The sequence below is a fragment of the Bos indicus genome, chromosome 2 (genome assembly GCF_029378745.1).
Source record: "Bos indicus isolate NIAB-ARS_2022 breed Sahiwal x Tharparkar chromosome 2, NIAB-ARS_B.indTharparkar_mat_pri_1.0, whole genome shotgun sequence".
Taxonomy (NCBI): Eukaryota; Metazoa; Chordata; class Mammalia; order Artiodactyla; family Bovidae; genus Bos; species Bos indicus.
The window spans coordinates 48,197,986-48,217,530 of NC_091761.1; the positions used below are offsets into that span (position 1 = coordinate 48,197,986).

The following is a 19,545-nucleotide window of genomic DNA, read 5'->3' on the forward strand; positions in this document are numbered from 1 at the left end:
TTTCAGTAACCAAATATTAAAGCAAAAAAATGCTCCTGGTGCTCTCATCACTTAGAAAATTGCAAGGGTTTCTGAAGCTCTGTGCCAGAAACCAGGGAAAAAGGCTAAATTTTATCTCACAAATATTGTAAGGTTTTCTCTAAATTTTACCTTGGTCATATCCTCTAGATTTTTTGGCATTTTTGTAGTTTTGTTTTTCTTTTTTTTTGAAGAGGAAGTTTACAGTATTCATGACTGATTCTTGGTGTCAATAACTGGATTATCATTACTTTTATGTTTTTAATAAATTCTGAAGGAGGGTGTATTAGTTATTTGTTGCTATGTATCAAACTAACTCTAAAATAGTTACAGTCAGTAATTGCTTAAAAAAATATTTATTTTCCCACATAGTTTCTGTGGATCAGGAATTCAGGAACAGCTTAGATAGATGGTTGTGGCTCTTGGTTTCTTATGGGTTATAGTTAAGACGTTAGCTGTAGTTGCAGTCATCTGAAGGCTTGAAAGGAGGTGGAAAATCTTCATCTGAACTGGTTAACTCATGTTGTTGGCAAGTTACTACTGACTTCTCAGTTCCTTACCATGTGGACGTCTTTGTCAGGTTGCCTGACTGTTTTCCTTACATGGCAGGTAGCTTCACCCAGAGCAGGTGATCCAGGGAAAGTCAAGCCTTCTATCCTCAGAAGTCACCCTCCATAAATATTAGGTTAGTGCAAAACTAATTGTGGTTTTACATTGTTGAAATTTGCCATTTAACTTCAGATACACAGATGACACCACCCTAATGGCAGAAAGTGAAGAGGAATTAAAGAGCCTCTGATGAAGGTGAAAGAGGAGAGTGAAAAAGCTGGCTTAAAACTCAGCATTCAAAAAATTAAGATCATGGCATCCAGTCCCATAACCTCATGACAAACAGATGGGGAAACAATGGAAACAGTGACAGAATTTATTTTCTTGGGCTCCAAAATCACTGCAGATGGTGACTGCAGCCATGAAATTAAAAGATGCTTGCTTCTTGGAAGAAAAGCTATGACCAAAGTAGGCAGCATATTATAAAGCCGAGACATCACTTTGCCAACAAAGATCTGTATGGTCAAAGCTGTGGTTTCTCCAATAGTCATGTATGGATGTGAGAGTTGGACTGTGAAGAAAGCTGAGCACTGAAGAATTGATGCTTTTGAACTGTGGTGTTGGAGAAGATACTTGAGAGTCCCTTGAACCGCAAGAAGATCAAACCAGTCAGTCAATCCTAAAGGAAGTCAACTCTGAATATTCATTAGAAGGACTGATTCAGAAGTCAACTCTGAATATTCATTAGAAGCACTGATGCTGAAGCTGAAGCTCTAGTACTTTGGCCATCTTTATGTAAAGAGCCACCTCAACGGAAAAGACCCTGATCCTGAGAAAGATTGAGGACAGGTGGAGAAGTGGGCGACAGGATGAGATGGTTGGATGGCATCATTGACTCAATGGACATGAGTTTGAGCAAACTCAGGGAGATAGTGAAGAACAGGGAAGCCTGGCATGCTGCAGTCCTTGGGATTGCAAAGAGTCAGACATGACTAAGCAACTGAACAACAACAAATTGGGATACATTCTTAAATGTTGTTATGTTATACGTCATTTTAATGTGCATTTCTTGCTTTATGTTGCTTGCTAATGACTTACTGTGCTGTACTGTGGTTAGTCACTCAGTCATGTTCAACTCTTTGTGACCCCATGGACTGTAGCCAACCAGACTCCTATGTCCATGGGGATTCTCCGGGCAAAGAATACTGGAGTGGGTTGCCATGCCCTCTCCGGGAATCTTCCCAACCCAGGGATCAATCCCAGGTCTCCTGCCTTGCTGGTGGAGTCTTTACTAATTGAACCCCGGGGAAACCCAAGAATACTGAAGTTTGGTAGCCTGTCCTTTCTCCAGGGGATCTTCCCAACTGAGGACTCGAACCGGGATCTCCTGCATTGCAGGCAGATTCTTTACCAGCTGAGCTTCCAGAGAAGCCTAATGACTTATTACTTGCTGTTTAATGTATTTTAGACTATGGAAATGATGTTAGACAAAAAGCAAATTCGAGTTCAAAATGGGTCCTAAAGCAGTGGAGACAACTTGTAACATCAACAGTGCCTTTGGCCCAGAAACTGCTGACAAACATGCATTGCAGTGGTGGCTCAAGAAGTTTTGCAAAGGAGACAAGAGCCTTGAAGATGAGGAGCAATGGTTGGCCTTTGGAAGTTGACAGTGACCAATTGAGAGGATCATGGAAGGTGAATAAGCTTGATAAGTGGGTCCCTTGAGCTGACCGCAAATCAAAAAAAATAACGTTTTAAAGTGTCATCTTCTCTTACTCTGTGCCTTAACGGTGAACCATTTCTCCATCGGATTGTGATGTGCAATGAAAAGTGGATTTTATACAACAACTTGGAACAACCAGCTCAGTGGTTGGATTGAGAAGAAGCACCAAAGAACTTCCTAAAGCCAAACTTGCACCCAAAAAAAAGGGTCATGATCACTGTTTGGTGTTGTGCTGCCAGTCTGATTCACAACAGCTTCCTGAATCCTGGAAAAGCCATGACATCTGAGAAATATACTCAGCAAGTCAATGAGATGCACCAAAAGCTGCAACACCCATAGCTGGCATTGGTCAACAGAAAGGGCACAATTTTTCTGCAAGACAGTGCCTGACTGTGTATCTCACAGCCAACACTTCAAAAGTTGAATGAATTGGGCTACAGAATTTTGACTCATTCTCCATATTCACCTGACCTCTAGCTTACTACCACTTTTTAAAAAGTCTCCACAACCAGCAGGCTGCAAAAAATGCTTACCAAGAGTTCATGGTATCCTGAAGAATGGATTTTTATGCTACAGAGTTAAACAAACATTTATTTTTGGCAAAAATGTGTTCGTTATAATGGTTCCTATTTTAATAAATAAAGATGTGTTTGAGCCTAGTTATAATGATTTAAAATTCAGGGTCCAAACTGCAGTTACTTTTGCACTTTTGCACAATCTAATACCACAATAACCTGTTGGTTATACTAGCCAACTTATAGTGAGATAGGAGTTTACTCAAAGCAATTAATACTGGAAGATGGGAACAGTTGGGGCATTTGGAGGCTGGTTAGAGTAAATAAAACCTTGCATTTGAGAGTAAGATCTCTTCCTGTAAGAGGGCCAGAAAGTTATCTAGGGTACCATCTCCCCTTCTCAGATCTTAGTACCTATTCCTTGTATCTTCTCATGCAGTTCTCATTTTACCTAGAGAACTGTAAGTGTTGCCTTCAATTGATATAAATGGAGCTTCTGAGTATTCAAAGTTGGATATTGGTATACTTCTTTACCACCATTCACTTTCCTTGTCGTTGTAATCTGTGTCCTGCTGCTCCTTTATTTATATTCGGCAGCATTGCTTGTGGGATTTTAGTTCCCCATCCAGGGATCAAACCTGACCCCCAGCAGTAACAGCACAGAGTCCTAACCACTGGACTGCCAGGGAGTTCCCTGTCCTGCTGCTACTTTAGATCTTACAGTTATTCTGGAGTTCTGCTGAGCAAACTTATTTTTTTTAAGTTTTCTTTTACTAATACTGGGTTGTAAATGCCCTCTATCCTAGTGGATTTTTAGTTCATGTGCTTTATACCCTATAGAAATTCTTTAACATTTTGGTCATCTCAGCTTTTTTGCTTTCCAGATGGCATAGATAATGTCCTTTATATTATTGTTTCTTCTGTGGCATTTCCAAGGAAGTCAAGGTAAAGTGGTATACTCAGTCAGCTTGCTTAAAGGGGAAGCCTGTGATTCTGAGCCTACACTTTTCATTAAGCTTGACTCATTGTTATGCAGTCTGGTCTACCTTCTAGGGGAGAAAAGACTTTCCCCTGTGTACTGTCTTGTGTTTACTTAGAAAAGCTGTTTTTTAAGTTAACAGGTAGATTGTACCATAAATCCAGTGTTGGAGATTCCATGTCTGTTTACCTGCTGCCTTTTTAAGGAATAATCTGGGTATCAGGAGCTAGCTCTGTCTTATTGAAGAATTAGGAAATGGATTGGTCAGGATGTATTTAAGTGTTTTTCAACCAGACTACTGAGTTCTCCCTGTAGCCGGTTAATGTGACTGGTCCTTTAGTTTATGGTTGTTGGGCACTTTTTGTTTCAATGAGGATGAATTTTATTGTTTTCCTTACATCTGTAGTTAAGGAATAGTGTTTTCTCAGAAAGAGAATGGTGTATACAGGAGAAAAGTTGTATAAATAATAATATCAGTATAGGAGACAGTATATTTGAACCTAGGCTTCCTTGGGCTCAGTGGGAAAGAACACGCCTGCCGAAGGAGACACAGGTTTGATCCCTGGGTCGGGAAGATCCCCTGGAGAATAAAGTGGCACTCCAGTATTCTTGCCTGGGAAATCCCTTGGATTAAAGGATCCTGGTGGGCTACAGTCCACGGGGTTTCAAAAGAGTCAAGCTGCTAAGTTGCTGCTGCTAAGTCGCTTCAGTCATGTCTGACTCTGTGCGACCCCATAGACAGCAGCCTATCAGGCTCTGCCGTCCCTGGGATTCTCCAGGCAAGAACACTGGAGTGGGTTGCCATTTCCTTCTCCAATGAATGAAAGTGCAAAGTGAAAGTGAAGTTGCTCAGTCCTGTCTGACTCTTCACGACCCCATGGACTGCAGCCTACCAGGCTCCCCCGTCCACCATGGGATTTTCCAGGCAAGAGTACTGGAGTGGGTTGCCATTGCCTTCTCTGAAAGAGTCAAGAGGACTTAGCAAATAAACAACAACAATATTTGAACCCATTTGCTCATAATTGGTCATTCATTCGTTGTCTTACAGACAGACCTTTAACCTTGGGGTTAGGAAGATTTGCAGTAAAGGACAGATGTATTGAACCCTAGTTCTTAACCTAAATTTGCTTGCAACTGAATCTAGGAGTAAAGTTGTGTCTCACTTTTTCCTTTGAGAAAATGATGGCATTGTATTTAGTGATCTTTTTTTAAAAAGTGAGGCTATAACTTTTATGAAGATAGTTTGAATATTCTGTTGCCTTAAAGTCATTATGATGAATGGTTATTTTGCAATATAAAGAATAACAAGGTTTTTTTGCACATTCCCCTAGTTTAGAATATGAAAAAGATAATGCTTTCCTCTGTATTATATAATGTTGTATAAGAAAAAGTTCTGTCTTTTTAAAACAAAAAAACCAACCAAACAAATTTTTTTAACATTCCCTCCCATAAAAAATTTAAAAAACAACTATTTTAAGATCTTATTACAGTAAAAATGTTTAAACTCAAATTTTTAGCCGTTACAACAAAGTTACTTAAACATGCTCTTGGGATGGGGTTCTCATTGTTGTTGTTCAGTTGCTAAGTCATGTCCAACTCTTTGTGACCCCATGGACTGGACTGCAATACACCAGGCTCCTCTGTCTTCCCATGTGTCCCAGAGTTTGCTTAAATTCATGTGCATTGAGTCAGCGATGCTGTCTAACAATCTCATCCTTTGCTGCTCCCTTTTGCTTTTGCCTTCAGTCTTTCCCAGCATCACCATTTCCAGTGAGTCAGCTCTTCACATCAGGTGGCCAAATTATTGGAGCTTCAATTAGAAAGCATAATTTCTTTGGCCCTAGTACTCAAATTGTAGGAATTTAGTCTCCTTTTAATTCCTGCATAAGTGAAAGTCTCATTAGAATTATACTGTTCTTTAAGTTTTTAGAGAAAATTCTAAGAATTTGTGTTCACATGAGTAATTTCTAGAAATTCTCGAATGTTTTCTCTCTAAGGCAATGTTATTTTCAGTTTTTCCTTCTAAAATAATTAACATTATTAATTAACATTTGCTAATTAATTCACTGGGGTTGTAGCATATCATATTTACATAAATTCAACTGTGTGAGCATGTCAAAGGAAAAAATACATTAATAGTGGGGAGGATTCTATTCATCATTTTTCTCAAGTGAACATATGCCCTGGAGTGATTGATCTTTTAAAAAACTGCAGTGCTTCTTTATACAAGGTTCAGAGCTTTTCAGATAAAACTAGCCTATGTGTGTTCTCTCTTTACTTACTGGCTTTAGTACCCAGGTCTTTCTTAAATCTTGAGTCCCATGTTTGATACTTTACTCTTTCCAAAAAAAAAAAAAAATTAGCTTTGATTCACAAGTTTAATTCCTCCTCCTATTTAGCACATTGCTAGTCAAATTCTATGTGCTCAGAGAATAAAAACTACTGTTGGTGGTTGTGATTGTTGTTTAGTTGCTAAATTGTGTCCGACTTTTGCGACCCCATGGTCTGTAACCCCACCAGGCTCCTCTGTCCATGGGATTTTCCAGGCAGGAATACTGGCATGGGTTGCCATTTCCTTCTCCAGGGGATCTTCCTAACTTAGGGATAGCACTCCAGTCTCAGGCACTGCAGGCAGAGTCACTGAAAGATACAGTTATAATGTAAATCAGTGCCAGTAAAGTGATATAGTACATTCCAAAAGCTGAAAGAGTTTCTAGATTGTTTGCAGACATATTTTTAGATAATGTGTTTTAAAGAAGTCCTCCCAATATTACTTCTTTTTTATTCAGTTTTACACTAGTGCAAAGTTTATACTTCTCATCATTCACAAGGGATGCTCCATGGTTAATAATCACAAAACACTGTAGTAACTTATAAAAGCCTGTTTTTCCCCTGAAGATGTTATGTTATTAAACCTATGATTTTCCCAGTTGTTTACTTATTTTGTGACTGTTGATCTACTGTGTTCCCTGAAACAACTCAGTGGGCTTATTTGATGTCAGGATTTAAAAGATACTTTACAAACAAATACATTTACTAAAATATGTATGTATAGTATCTGTGCACATATATCTATGCATAGATATACATGTATTTGTGTTAGGGCATGTCTCCCTATATATATGTGGTTCCAGGTACACTGCTATGCAGTATTGAAAACTCAAAAGTTGAGATATAGAATGGCTTTTCTGGAGAATTGCAAACATTTCCATATGGTTGTTTTTGAGTAATTAAACATTATAAAATATTTTTCTTCCTTTTAATATTAGTGAAGAAAGCAGCATGTCATCATATGATTAAATATTATTAAAACTTGGATTCATCTTATTCTCTGGGAACAAATGAGGAGGGAAAAAAGATAAAATCGTCAGCAACTACCAGTTTGTTTACTATGGACAAGAATATCTAGAAATCACAAAAGACTGTTATTTTATGTGGAGTTATGCTTCAGCTCTGGGGAAATCTAGGAAACATCTTAGCAGAAACTGTTTCCCAACTTGACTTACTAAATCTGCATAATTTCATAGATAACATTTTCAGTCTGATCCTTTTAGGAATACTAAAAATGTGTTTGCTTATCAGTTAACATGGAATTTATACCTATTTTATTGCTTATTTCCTCCACCTTCAACATTTCTTTGAACTCTGTTTTAATCTTTACCTTGGTATAAATACTTCAAGTGGAAAGAGATGTGAAAATTAATTCTAGCTGATTGAAAAATAGCTTAAATTTATTCTTATTAATACCTAAGTTTCATCTCAAATAACATTAACAAAACATGGAAACCACCCACAGATTTCTTCTAAAATGCCTTTGTTTTATATTATTTTACTGTTTATCTTATCAAAAACATTTCTGTAACTGAAGAGAGGCAAAGTTTTAATCTTTTGTTCATTCTTACTCTACTTTGGTAAATGTCAGCCAGAGTTGGACATTAGATAAACAGTTGTAGAATTTGTATTTTTTAACTTGTACCTAAATTAGAGGAAGTTGATAGTACTATTATTTTTAGTGTTTTCTTCAGCCCTTATCGGAAGTAGAATAGTATTACTTTTTTTTTTAATGCACCAAGAGTTCTTGTCATAAATATGCTTCTCGGCTGAAACTTTAGAGTTTTGCTCCCCGCCAAAAGGTTATTCAAGAAAATAATGATCATTTGTATGCTTTTAATTTTCACTCATCTTCCAGTTTTACAGAATGTTTTGTGGAAATTTTATTAATTTTATTTTTTCTAATGTAAATTAGTTGTTTTTGCAAACTCATTGGAAAGTGGTGTTTTTAACAAATGGTTATAAAACTGACTCATACTCTTTGTACAACTGTAAGGAAGTCCTCTTTATAAGTGCTTTTAAGTGCACATGTATGAGAATTTTTATACATAATACAAATTTTTATATGTAATACACATTTTATACACAATATTATTTTCTACTTAATTTTTATATACACTACAGTTTTTAAACATAATACAGCATTTTTGACCACAAAATCAGAGATGAAAACATTGTTTTCAATGTTTTGAAAACAAGTGCTCTCTCCATAGTACAAGTTTCTTTCAAAAAGCAATTTCTTTTCTCTATAAAGTATTTTTGTTTGGGGTTGTTTGTTTTATTTTTGCTAGGCAGCATGCTTTTAACAGGCAGCCAGTTCTCCTTCCAGGAAAGATCTGCAATTTATTGGAAAACACCTGAATCATTTTTCTTTCATTTAAAACATCATAACAGCGCCTTAGTTCACCAACTCAACTGAATTTATTAATTCCATCCAACTGGGCCCAAATACCTACATTGTGTTAAAATAAGCTGAAAGTGAATAAACACGTGATGGTACTCTTATAACTGCTGTTACTTATCTCCGTCTCTTTCTTTAGGACTCCTGGGTTACTCGTAGTGACATGACATGCCATGCTCACTTTAGGGATAAAGTGAAGGTATTAATATCATTTTAATATTAAATACATTCTAAATTTTATTTTTTATAAATATCTATATGTAAAAGTTATAAGATTTTCCTTCCTTTGTGAGATTTAATCAATCTCTAAATTTGGAAGATCCCCTGGAGAAGGGAATGGCTGCCCACCCCTGTATTCTTGCCTGGAGAATTCCATGGACTAGGAGCCTGGCAAGCTACAGTCCTGGAGTTGCAAAGAGTTGGGCATAGCTGAGCAACTAACACTTGAACTCATTCCGTTGTATGTATATACCATATTTTGATTATCCATTTATCTATCATTGGACACGTGGGCAGCTTCCATGTTTGATCAGTTGTGAATAATGCTACTGTAAACAAGGATGTGTTCTTTTCCTATATATATACCCAGTTCTTTATATATACCCAGTAATACTACACCATATGGTAACTGGAGGAACTGCCATACTATTTTCCACTGCCTGCAGTACCATTTTACATTTTCAACTAGCAGTAGTAAGGGCTCCCATATCTCCACGTTGTCTTAAACACTTGTTTTCTGTTTTATTGTTTTTGTTTTTAATAGAGCAGTCAACCTAATGGGTATGGTATCTCATTATAGTCTAGATTTGAATTCTCCTAATATTAGAGGTACTGAGCATCTTCAGTGAGCTTATTTGTATATCTTTCCTGGAGAAATGTTCATTCAGATCCTTTGCCCATTTTTGAATTAGGTTATTTTTTTGTTGCTGAGTTTTAAGAGTCTTATATGTAGTCTATATGTATTTGCAAAATAATTTGCAAATATTTTCTCCCATTCTGTGGGTTACCTTTACACTGTTAATAATTTCTTTTAATAAACAAACTTTAAATTTTTCATGAAGCCAAATATATCTTTTTTTCCTTTTGCCTGTGCTGTTAGCATCATATCCAGGCAGATATTGTAAAATTAAATGCCATAAAGTTTTTGTTGTTGTTTAATCGCTCAGTCATGTCCAACTCTTTGCATCCCAATGAACTTTAGCATACTAGGCTTCCCTGTCCTTCACCATCTCCCAGAGCTTGCTTAAACTCATGTCCATTGAGATAGTAATACCATCCAACCATCTCGTCCTCTGTAATCCCCTTTTCTTCCTGCCTTCAATCTTTCCCAGAATCAGGGTCTTTTCTAATGAGTTGACTCTTCGCATCAGGTGGCCAAAGTACTGGAGCTTTAGCTTCAGCATCAGTCCTTGTAATGAACATGCAGGGTTGATTTCCTTTAGGATGGACTGGTTGGATCTCCTTGCAGTCCAAGGGACTCTCAAGAGTCTTCTACAACACCACAGCATCAATTCTTTGGCACCCAGCCTTCTTCATGGTCCAACTCTCACAGCTATATATGTCTACTGGAAAAACCATAGATTTGACTATATGGACCTTTGTTGGCAAATTAATGTCTTTGCTTTTTAATAAGCTGTTTAGGCTTGTCATTGCTTTTCTTCCAAGGAGCAGATGTCTTTTAATTTCTTGGTTGCAGTGTTCTTAGAGCCCAGGAAAATAAAATCTCTCTCTTTTCCCCCTTCTTTTTGCTGTGAAGAGATGGGATCAGATGCCATGATCTTAGTTTTTTGAAGGTTGAGTTCTAGCCAGCTTTTTCACGCACCTCTTCAACCCTCATGAAGAGGCTCTTTAGTTCCTCTTCCCTTTCTGCCATTTAGAATAATGGGGGCTTCCCTTGTAGCTCAGTCAGTAAAGAATCTGCCTGCAATGCAGGAGACCTGGGTTCAATTCCTGGGTCTGGAAGATCCCCTGGAGAAGGAAATGGCAATCCACTCCAGTATTCTTGCCTGGAAAATCCCATGGACAGAGGAGCCTGGCAGGCTATATAGTCCATGCGGTCACAAGAGTCGGACACAATTTAGTGGCTAAACCACCACCATCATCTGCCTATCTGAGGTGGTTGATATTTCTCCAGGCAGTTTTAAATCCAGCTTGTGATTCATCCAGCCTGGCATTTCCTATTATGTACTCTGTATGTAAGTTAAATAAACAGGGTGACAATGTACAGCCTGTCAAACTCCTGTCCCAGTTTTCAACCAGGTGTTTCACCTAAGGTTTTAACTGCCATTTCTTGACTCACATACAGGATTCTCAGGAGACAGGTAAGGCAGTCTAGTATTCCCATATCTAAGAATTTTCCAGTTTGTTGTGATCCACACAGTCAAAGGCTTTAGTGTATTAAGTGAAGCAGAAGTAGATGTTTGTCTGAAATTCCCTTGCTTTTTCCATGATCCAACGAATGTTTGCATATTGATCTCTGGTTCCTCTGCCTTTTGTACACCCAGCTTGTACATCTGGAAGTTCTTGGTTCTCCTATTGTTGAAGCTTTAACTTGAAGCATCTTGAGCATTACCTTGCTAGTATGCAAAATGAACGCAATTGTACAGTAGTTTATACATTCTTTGGTACTATGCTTCTTTCAAATTAAAATGAACTGTGGCCACTCCTGTTTTCCAGTCCTGTGAGTTTTCCGAATTTACTGATATATTGAGTGCAGCACCTTTAACAGCATTGTCTTTTAGGATTTTAAGTAGCTCATCTGGAATGCCATATCCTCCACTAGCTTTGTTCGTAATAATGCTTCCTAAGGCTCACTTGACTTTACACTCCAGAGTGTCTGACTGTGAGTGAATGACTACACCATGCCTCTTGAGAAACCTATATGCAGGTCAGGAAGCAACAGTTAGAACTGGGCACGGAACAACAGACTGGTTCCAAATAGGAAAAGGAGTACGCCAAGGCTGTATGTTGTTACCCTGCTTGTTTAACATATATACAGAGTACATCATGAGAAACTCTGGGCTGGAGGAAGTACAAGCTGCAATCAGATTGCTGGGAGAAATATCAATAACCTCAGATGACACCACCCTTAGGCAGAAAGTGAAGAGGAACTAAAAAGCCTCTTGATGAAAGTGAAAGACAAAAGTGAAAAAGTTGGCTTAAAGCTCAGCATCCAGAAAACGAAGATCATGGCATCTGGTCCCATCACTTCATGGCAAATAGTTGAGGAAACAGTAGAAACAGTGTCAGACTTTATTTTTGGGGGTTCCAAAATCACTGCAGATGGTGATTGCAGCCAGCCATGAAATTAAAAGATGCTTACTCCTTGGAAGGAAAGTTATGACCAACTTAAATAGCATATCAAAAACCAGAGACATTACTTTGCCAGCAAAGGTCCATCTAGTCAAGGCTATGGTTTTTCCAGTAGTCATATATGGGTGTGAGAGTTGGACTGTGATGAAAGCTGAGCGCTGAAGAATTGATGCTTTTGAACTGTGGTGTTGGAGAAGACTCTTGAGAGTCCCTTGGACTGCAAGGAGATCCAACCAGTCCATTCTAAAGGAGATCAGTCCTGGGTGTTCATTGGAAGGACTGATGCTGAAGCTGAAACTCCAATACTTTGGCCACCTCATGTGAAGAGTTGACGCATTGGAAAAGACCCTGATGCTGGGAGGGATTGGGGGCAGGAGGAGAAGGGGACAACAGAGGATGAGATGGCTGGATGGCATCACCAACTCGATTGACATGAGTTTGAGTGAATTCCCGGAGTTGGTGATGGACAGAGAGGCCTGGCATGCTGCAGTTCATGGGGTCGCAGAGAATCGGACACAACTGAGCGACTGAACTGAACTTAAGACCTCTTTTGTATAGTTCTTCTGTGTATTCTTGACAGCTCTTCTTAATCTCTTCCTCTTCAGTTAGGTCTTTGCTGTTTCTGTCCTTTATTGTGCCCTTACTTGCATGAAATGTTCCCTTGATACCTCCAGTTTTCTTGAGGGTGTTTTCCTCTATTTCTTTGCATTGTTCACTTAAGAAGGCTTTCTTAGCAAACTGCAATAGGTGGGCATTCCCTTCTCCAGGGCGTTTTTTGACCCAGGGATCAAACCCAGGTCTCCTGCGTTGCAAGCAGATTCTTTACCTTCTGAGCCGCTAGAGAATTCCACTTTCATGTAAAAACCCATCAGTTTCATCCCCAAAATTGTCATTCCCAAACTCCCTAACATCATTTAAAGGAAATATTCTAAGTGACTAGTTTCCCACTTAAGCCCACTGACTTTTTCTCTTTAATATAATGCCTGGAAGAATCAAAAGTTGTCTATACCCTGACTCACTCCAAACTTACCTCTTGGTTGAGATATTATTTCCTCTGGAATACTTTCTCTAACACCCCTATGCACTCTTATTCTGGGCAAAATCTGAGGGTTCTGTGTCCCTGAAGTGCTATCTTCCCCTTTCAGGGAACCTGATTAGCACACAGTGATATAAATAACTTTGTTTACTTACGTTTACTCCACTAGACCATGGGCTCCTTGAAAGAAAGACTCAGAAATCATATTATGTTTGTATCCAGATTAAGTACTGCAATATTGGCATATAATTGGTTTTTAAGAAAATATGTGATGAATGAATGAATGTTAGTCAGTGGAGAATGTCCACAGGAAAACTAGCTGTTAAAAAAAGTAGACCAGTTAGGTTAAATCAAGTACTTAGCTAAATTTTAAAATATTGAGGAATCACATATGTGCATGCATGCGTGCTCATTGGCTCAATCATTTCTGACTCTCTGTGACCCTGTGGACTGTGTCCCACCAGGGATCTCTCTGTCCATGGGATTTTCCCAGCAAGAATTCTGGAGCTGGTTGCCATTTCCATCTCTAGAGAATCTTCCCAACTCAGGGATCCAACCCATGTCTTCTTTGTCTCCTGCAATGTGTCTGGATTTTTTACCACTGAGCAACTAGAAAAGCCCAATTACATGCCATGACCCTCAAAAAAGCCTGCCAAGTGTAAAAGAATAGTAAATTACAGAAATATTACACATATAATTATATATTCATGTATGTATAGGAATATATACTGGATATAAATATATAAAATATAGTTTATATGTAAGTATAAATATACATATATAAATACAAATGATTTATACTTCAAGTAAAACACATGTAGTAAAATATTACCATGGTAGTATCCAGCAGTGGAAATTCAAACTGCTTAAAATATAGATAATTTATTACGAAATTTATTTCTTTTAACACAGAGATCCCAAGATTAACAAAAGATAAAAGTTTTTTTTAATTTAAAAATAATTTTAATCAGATGGCATATACAGCTCTAAGTCTAGTGATGTAAGAGAAGGTAAAGTCAATTATCTTTACAAAAAGATTATTAACTACTACTTTTTATAACTTTGGATTGATAGTTTATTATTAACACATTAAAAAAAGATTAGTAATACATTCTCCATTCCAGAATTAGGCCAGCATATTTGATATTTATACTGCCTTCAATTAAGACTTGTAGGATTAAAAGGAGTATCTGAAATGAATTTTACATTTACTTGTCAAAATCTACACTTTTTCTTGTTTTATTAATATTTACCAGTACTCCAGACATCTTCCATTTCTCTTTAATTTTGCTGTGATTTGGAATACTGTCCCTACTCATTTCAAAGTTGCAGCTACTGAATTCCAGTTTCAGTTCAGTTGCTCAATAGTGTCAACTCTTTGCAACCCCATGGACCACAGCACGCCAGGCCTCCATGTCCCTCACCAACTCCTGGAGCTTACCCAAACGCATGTCCATCGAGTCGGTGATGCCATCCAACCATCTCATCTTCTGTTGTCCCCTTCTCCTCTTGCCCTCAATCTTTTCCAGCATCAGGGTCTTTCCAAATGAGTCAGCTCTTTGCATCAGGTGGCCAAAGTATTGGAGTCTCAGCCTCAGCATCAGTCCTTCCAAAGAACACTAAGGACTCATCTGCTTTAGGATGGACTGGTTGTATCTTCTTGCCATCAGAGGGACTCTCAAGAGTCTTCTCCAACACCACAGTTCAAAAGTATCAATTCTTCAGCGCTCAGCTTTCTTCACAGTCCAACTCTCACATCCATATATGACCACTGGAAAAACCATAGCCTTGACTAGATGGACCTTTGTTGGCTAAGTAATGTCTCTGCTTTTTAATATGCTGTCTAGGTTGGTCATAACTTTCCTTCTAAGGAGTATGAGTCTTTTAATTTCATGGCTACAGTCACCATCTGCAGTGATTTTGGAGCCCCCAAAAATAAAGTCAGCCACTGTTTCCACTGTTCCCCATCTATTTGCCATGAAGTGATGGGACTGGATGCCATGATCTTAGTTTTCTGAAAGTTGAGCTTTAAGCCAACTTTTTCACTCGTGTCTTTCACTTTCATCAAGAGGCTCTTAAGTTCTTCACTTTCTTCTGTAAGAGTGGTGCCATCTGTATATCCGGGGTTATTGATATTTCTCCCAGCAATCTTGATTCCATCTTGTGCTTCATCCAGCCCAGCATTTCACATGACGTGCTGTGCATATAAGTTAAATAAGCAGGGTGACAATATATAGCCTTGACGTACTCCTTTTCCTACTTGGAACCAGTCTGTTGCTCTGTGTCCAGTTCTTAGTGTTGCTTCCTGACCTGTGTACAGATTTCTCAATAGGCAGGTCAAGTGGTCTGGTATTCCCATCTCTTTCAGAATTTTCCACAGTTTATTGTGATACACACAGTCAAACGTTTTGGCATGTCTAAAAAATTAAGCAACACAGATTGTAAGTCTAATTGAATATAGAAATAGCGAACATTTGAAATAAGGGAGTTAATGGTTTTTATCTGAAATGAAACCAGAAAAGCAAAGGCAGAAGTGAAAATGAAGATGCCAGAACTTTTTCTAAATCATTCGTGATGTGATAAAAGAAATATCTGAGGCCACTATTGAAATCATAACTTTAAGCAAGATGTCCAGGAAAGGGCACTTATGTATCATATTTAAGATAAATGAAAATTCAGACAAAGTCAAGGAGAATGAGAACTTGAAAACTCAAATTGATGGTAATGTCAGCTGTCCTTATCAGCTCTGTGTTCACCAGAGCCTAGAGTTGAATTCTTGGTTCTGTAGTGTGACCTTTGCAAATTAACCTTCCTAAGTCCCAGTTTTCTTCTCTGTAAAATTTGAAATAAAAGTATTACTTGATTCATAGGATTATTGTGGGGATTACAGTAAAGTGCTTTATTTGATATGCCATGCTGTCAAAGGCCACCTTGATTCAGAGTACCTTTTATAAATTATCATAATACATTGGAGAGGAGAACCAAGACAACAGTTAAGAGTTGGGTGGGAGGGTGGGGTGAGGGGAAGAATAAAGCTCGAAAGGATTCTTGTTCAGAACAATTGCTTTGGGAGTACTTTGACAGTGCAGTGAAGTATCGAATACAGCTTCAAGTAAGATGCCGCAGAACTATGATGCCAACCTTGTATAGACTATTTCTCAACATAAAAAATACAAATTTAAATACTAGTAATGAAATGGAATTATGGATAGATCAGTCTATACAGAGTTACATGGACCTTGAAAACTCCAAGTCACTAGTGCCCAAAGCCATTCAACACCTGGAAGTGATTAAGATTGCTGCAGCTCAGCCCCAGATTTCTCATTTCATAATAGGTCTGGGAACAAATTTGAGAATTTCATTTCTGATAAAGTCCCAGGTGATGTTCCTGTTACCAGTTGTGGAACCACATTTTGTGAGCTACTGAGAAAATTGACTTGATTATTGTTCTGTCTACATCAAAGCTGATAAAACACATAAGAGGCCACAGAAGATGGAGAAGATGGAGAAATCCGGTATAGACAGCATCTCTCACCATGCTAAGTGTAAGGTAAAAAATATTTGAGGATCATGAGGGGAAAACAGAAGAATGGAATAAAACAGGCCTCAGGAGGCCAGTGGACTTTCATCATAGTAAGTAAACAAGCTCTGAAGCCCTAGGGGGCTTCTTAGTAGATAGAAAAAGAGATCACAAATCATAAAGCATAAGGGAAAAAAAAAGAGACAAGTTGTTTCTCTTTCTTCCTGTTACTAAAAAATAACGAAAAGTTTTTGTCTGACCAGCTGACACTTTAGAGACCTTTCTGAGGGTATTCCAAAATAGTACACTGTTCTGTGATCTATTTGGGAGATCCTTGTGGTTTCCTAAATAGTCATATAAACTTTTAAAATTAAAGAATGAAAAAAACAAAAAAATTCCATGAATGTTTTATGCTTATATGTTATCCACTGATTAAAAGAAGAAAAACCTAAACTTTTATTTCTTGCAAAGAATTTTTTAACTGTTTTTTGATATGTATATTTCAGTAGCATTCATCAGTATTTCCTGAGATACACTTACATTCCTAGGTTAAAAAAAGTGAAAATTAGTACCTAAAAAACAAAATACTTAGGAAAGTTATAAACTGAGTACCAGTCTAAGACTGGTTAGTATCAAACAACATGAAAGATTCCTAACTCAAAAAGGCCAAAAAAGATGTGCTTGATTCAGGAGATGAGGAAAGACATTTGCTCTGATGCAGCCAGCTAAATAATGGAGCTAATGGAAGATTGTACTCATTGTCGTAATTACACGATGAATGGGGAACTGGTTAAGCACTAATACTATACTACTGTTGGACAGGTGTGTCAGCTACCATGATGCAAAGTATGTAGTAGCCAGGAAGACATGATCAAAGTAGATGGATGTCCACTGGAAAAAAAAAAATTCCCTGGGCAACCTACTTGAATCTTTAGGGGTAGAAACTCCTCTCTCAGCTTTTTGAAGCAGTAAGTGTTATACAAAGCTGGGTAAAAACAAAATGGATTAATGTCAAGGAGCATGTCTGTAGAGTTATTGGTAAAGGTCAGTGGGATCTTTTTTTATAAAACCTAAGCAACCTGATTCTCCAAGCCAGGCTTAAGCAATACATGAACCGTGAACTTCCTGATGTTCACGCTGGTTTTAGAAAAGGCAGAAGAACCAGAGATCAAATTGCCAGCATCCACTGGATCATCAAAAAGCAAGAGAGTTCCACAAAAATATCTATTTCTGCTTTATTGACTATGCCAAAGCCTTTGACTGTGTAGATCACAATAAACTGTGGAAAATTCTGAAAGAGATGGGAATACCAGACCACGTGACCTGCCTCTTGAGAAACCTATATGCAGTTCAGGAAGAAACAGTTAGAACTGGACATGGAACAACAGACTGGTTGCTAATAGGAAAAGGAGTATGTCAAGGCTGCATATTGTCACCCTGCAAACGCTGGGCTGGAAAACACACAAGCTGTAATCAAGATTGCTGGGAGAAATATCAATAACCTCAGATATGCAGATGACACCACCCTTATGGCAGAAAGTGAAAAGGAACTAAAAAGCCTCTTGATGAAAGTGAAAGAAGAGAGTGAAAAAGTTGACTTAAAGCTCAACATTCAGAAAACTAAGATCATGGCATCTGGTCCCATCACTTCATGGGAAATAGATGGGGAAACAGTGGAAACAGTGTCAGACTTTATTTTTGGGGGCTCCAAAATCACTGCAGATGATGATTGCAGCCATGAAATTAAAAGATGCTTACTCCTTGGAAGGAAAGTTATGATGAACCTAGACAGCATATTAAAAACCAGAGACATTGCTTTGCCAACAAAGGTCCATCTAGTCAAGGCTATGGTTTTTCCAGCAGTCATGTATGGATGTGAGAGTTGGACTATGAAGAAAAAAATTGATGCCTTTGAACTGTGGTGTTGGAGAAGACTCTTGAGAGTCCCTTGGACTGCAAGGAGATCCTGCCAGTCCATTCTAAAGGAGATCAGCCCTGGGTCTTCATTGGAAGGACTGATGCTAAAGCTGAAACTCCAATACTTTGGCCACCTCATGCAAAGAGTTGACTCATTGGAAAAGACTCTGATACTGGGAGGGATTGGGGGCAGGAGGAGGAGGGGACAACAGAGGATGAGATGGCTAGATGGCATCACCGACTTGGTGGACATGAGTTTGGGTAAACTCCGGGATTTGGTGATGGACAGAGAGGCCTGGCGTGCTGCAATTCATGGGTTCACAAAGAGTCAGACACAACTGAGCGAGGAAACTGAACTGAAGTGAACATACTGTTCAGCATAATTATTGCACCAATTTACATTCCCACCCACAATGTAGGAGTGTTCTCTTTTCTCCATACCCTCTCCAGCATTTACTTGTAGAGTTTTTTGATGATGGACATTCTGACTGGTATAAGGTGGTACCTCATTGTAATTTTGATTTGTATTTGTCTAATAATTAGTGATGTTGAGCAACTTATATGCCTATTGGCCATCTGTATGTCTTCTTTGGAGAAATGTCTATTTAGGTCTTCTGCCCACTTTTTGATTGGGTTTTGGTGGTGGTGGTGGGTTTTTGTTTTTTTTGTTTTTTTTTTGTCATTGTGTTTGGAAACTAAGCCATTGTCATTTGCAATATTTTTCCCACTCCATAAGTTGTCTTTTTGTTTTGTTGCTGCAAAAGCTTATAAATTTGATTAGGTCCCATTTGCTTATTTTGGCTTTATTTCTTTTGCCTTGGGAGAATGAGCTAAGAAAACACTGCTACGATTTATGTGATAGAATGTTTTGCCTATGTTTTCTTCTAGGAGTTTTATGGTGTTAGGTCTTAATATAAAAATCTTAAGCAATTTTGAGTTTATTTTTGTGTATGGTGAGGATGTGTTCTAACTTCATTGATTTACATGCAGCTGTCCAGCTTTCTCAGCACCACTGACTGGAGAGACTGTCATTTCTCCAGTATATATTCTTGCCACCTTTGTCAAAGAGATGTGTGAGTTTGTTTCTGGACGCTCTGTTCTGTTCCATTGATCCATGTCTGTTTTGGTGACGATACCACACTGTTTTGATTACTGTCACTTTGTAGTATTGTCTGAAGTCTGATAGGGTTGTGCTTCCAGCTCTGTTCTTTTAACTCTCAAGATGGCTTTGGCAATTCTGGATC

The 19,545-nt window shown here is 38.2% G+C and overlaps 1 protein-coding gene across 4 annotated transcripts in view; it reads left to right on the forward strand.

Annotated features, from left to right (window-relative positions):
• Positions 1 to 19,545, forward strand: part of ORC4 (origin recognition complex subunit 4) — a 95,036-nt gene that overhangs the window by 17,722 nt on the left and 57,769 nt on the right. Inside the window, exon 2 of one of the 4 annotated variants that reach the window (XM_070799752.1) lies at positions 8,656 to 8,715. The exons of the other annotated variants lie outside the window; for them this stretch is intronic. The gene's annotated coding sequence lies outside the window, so the exon portion shown is untranslated. The remainder of the gene's footprint in view (positions 1 to 8,655; positions 8,716 to 19,545) is intronic. 4 annotated transcript variants of the gene reach the window in all.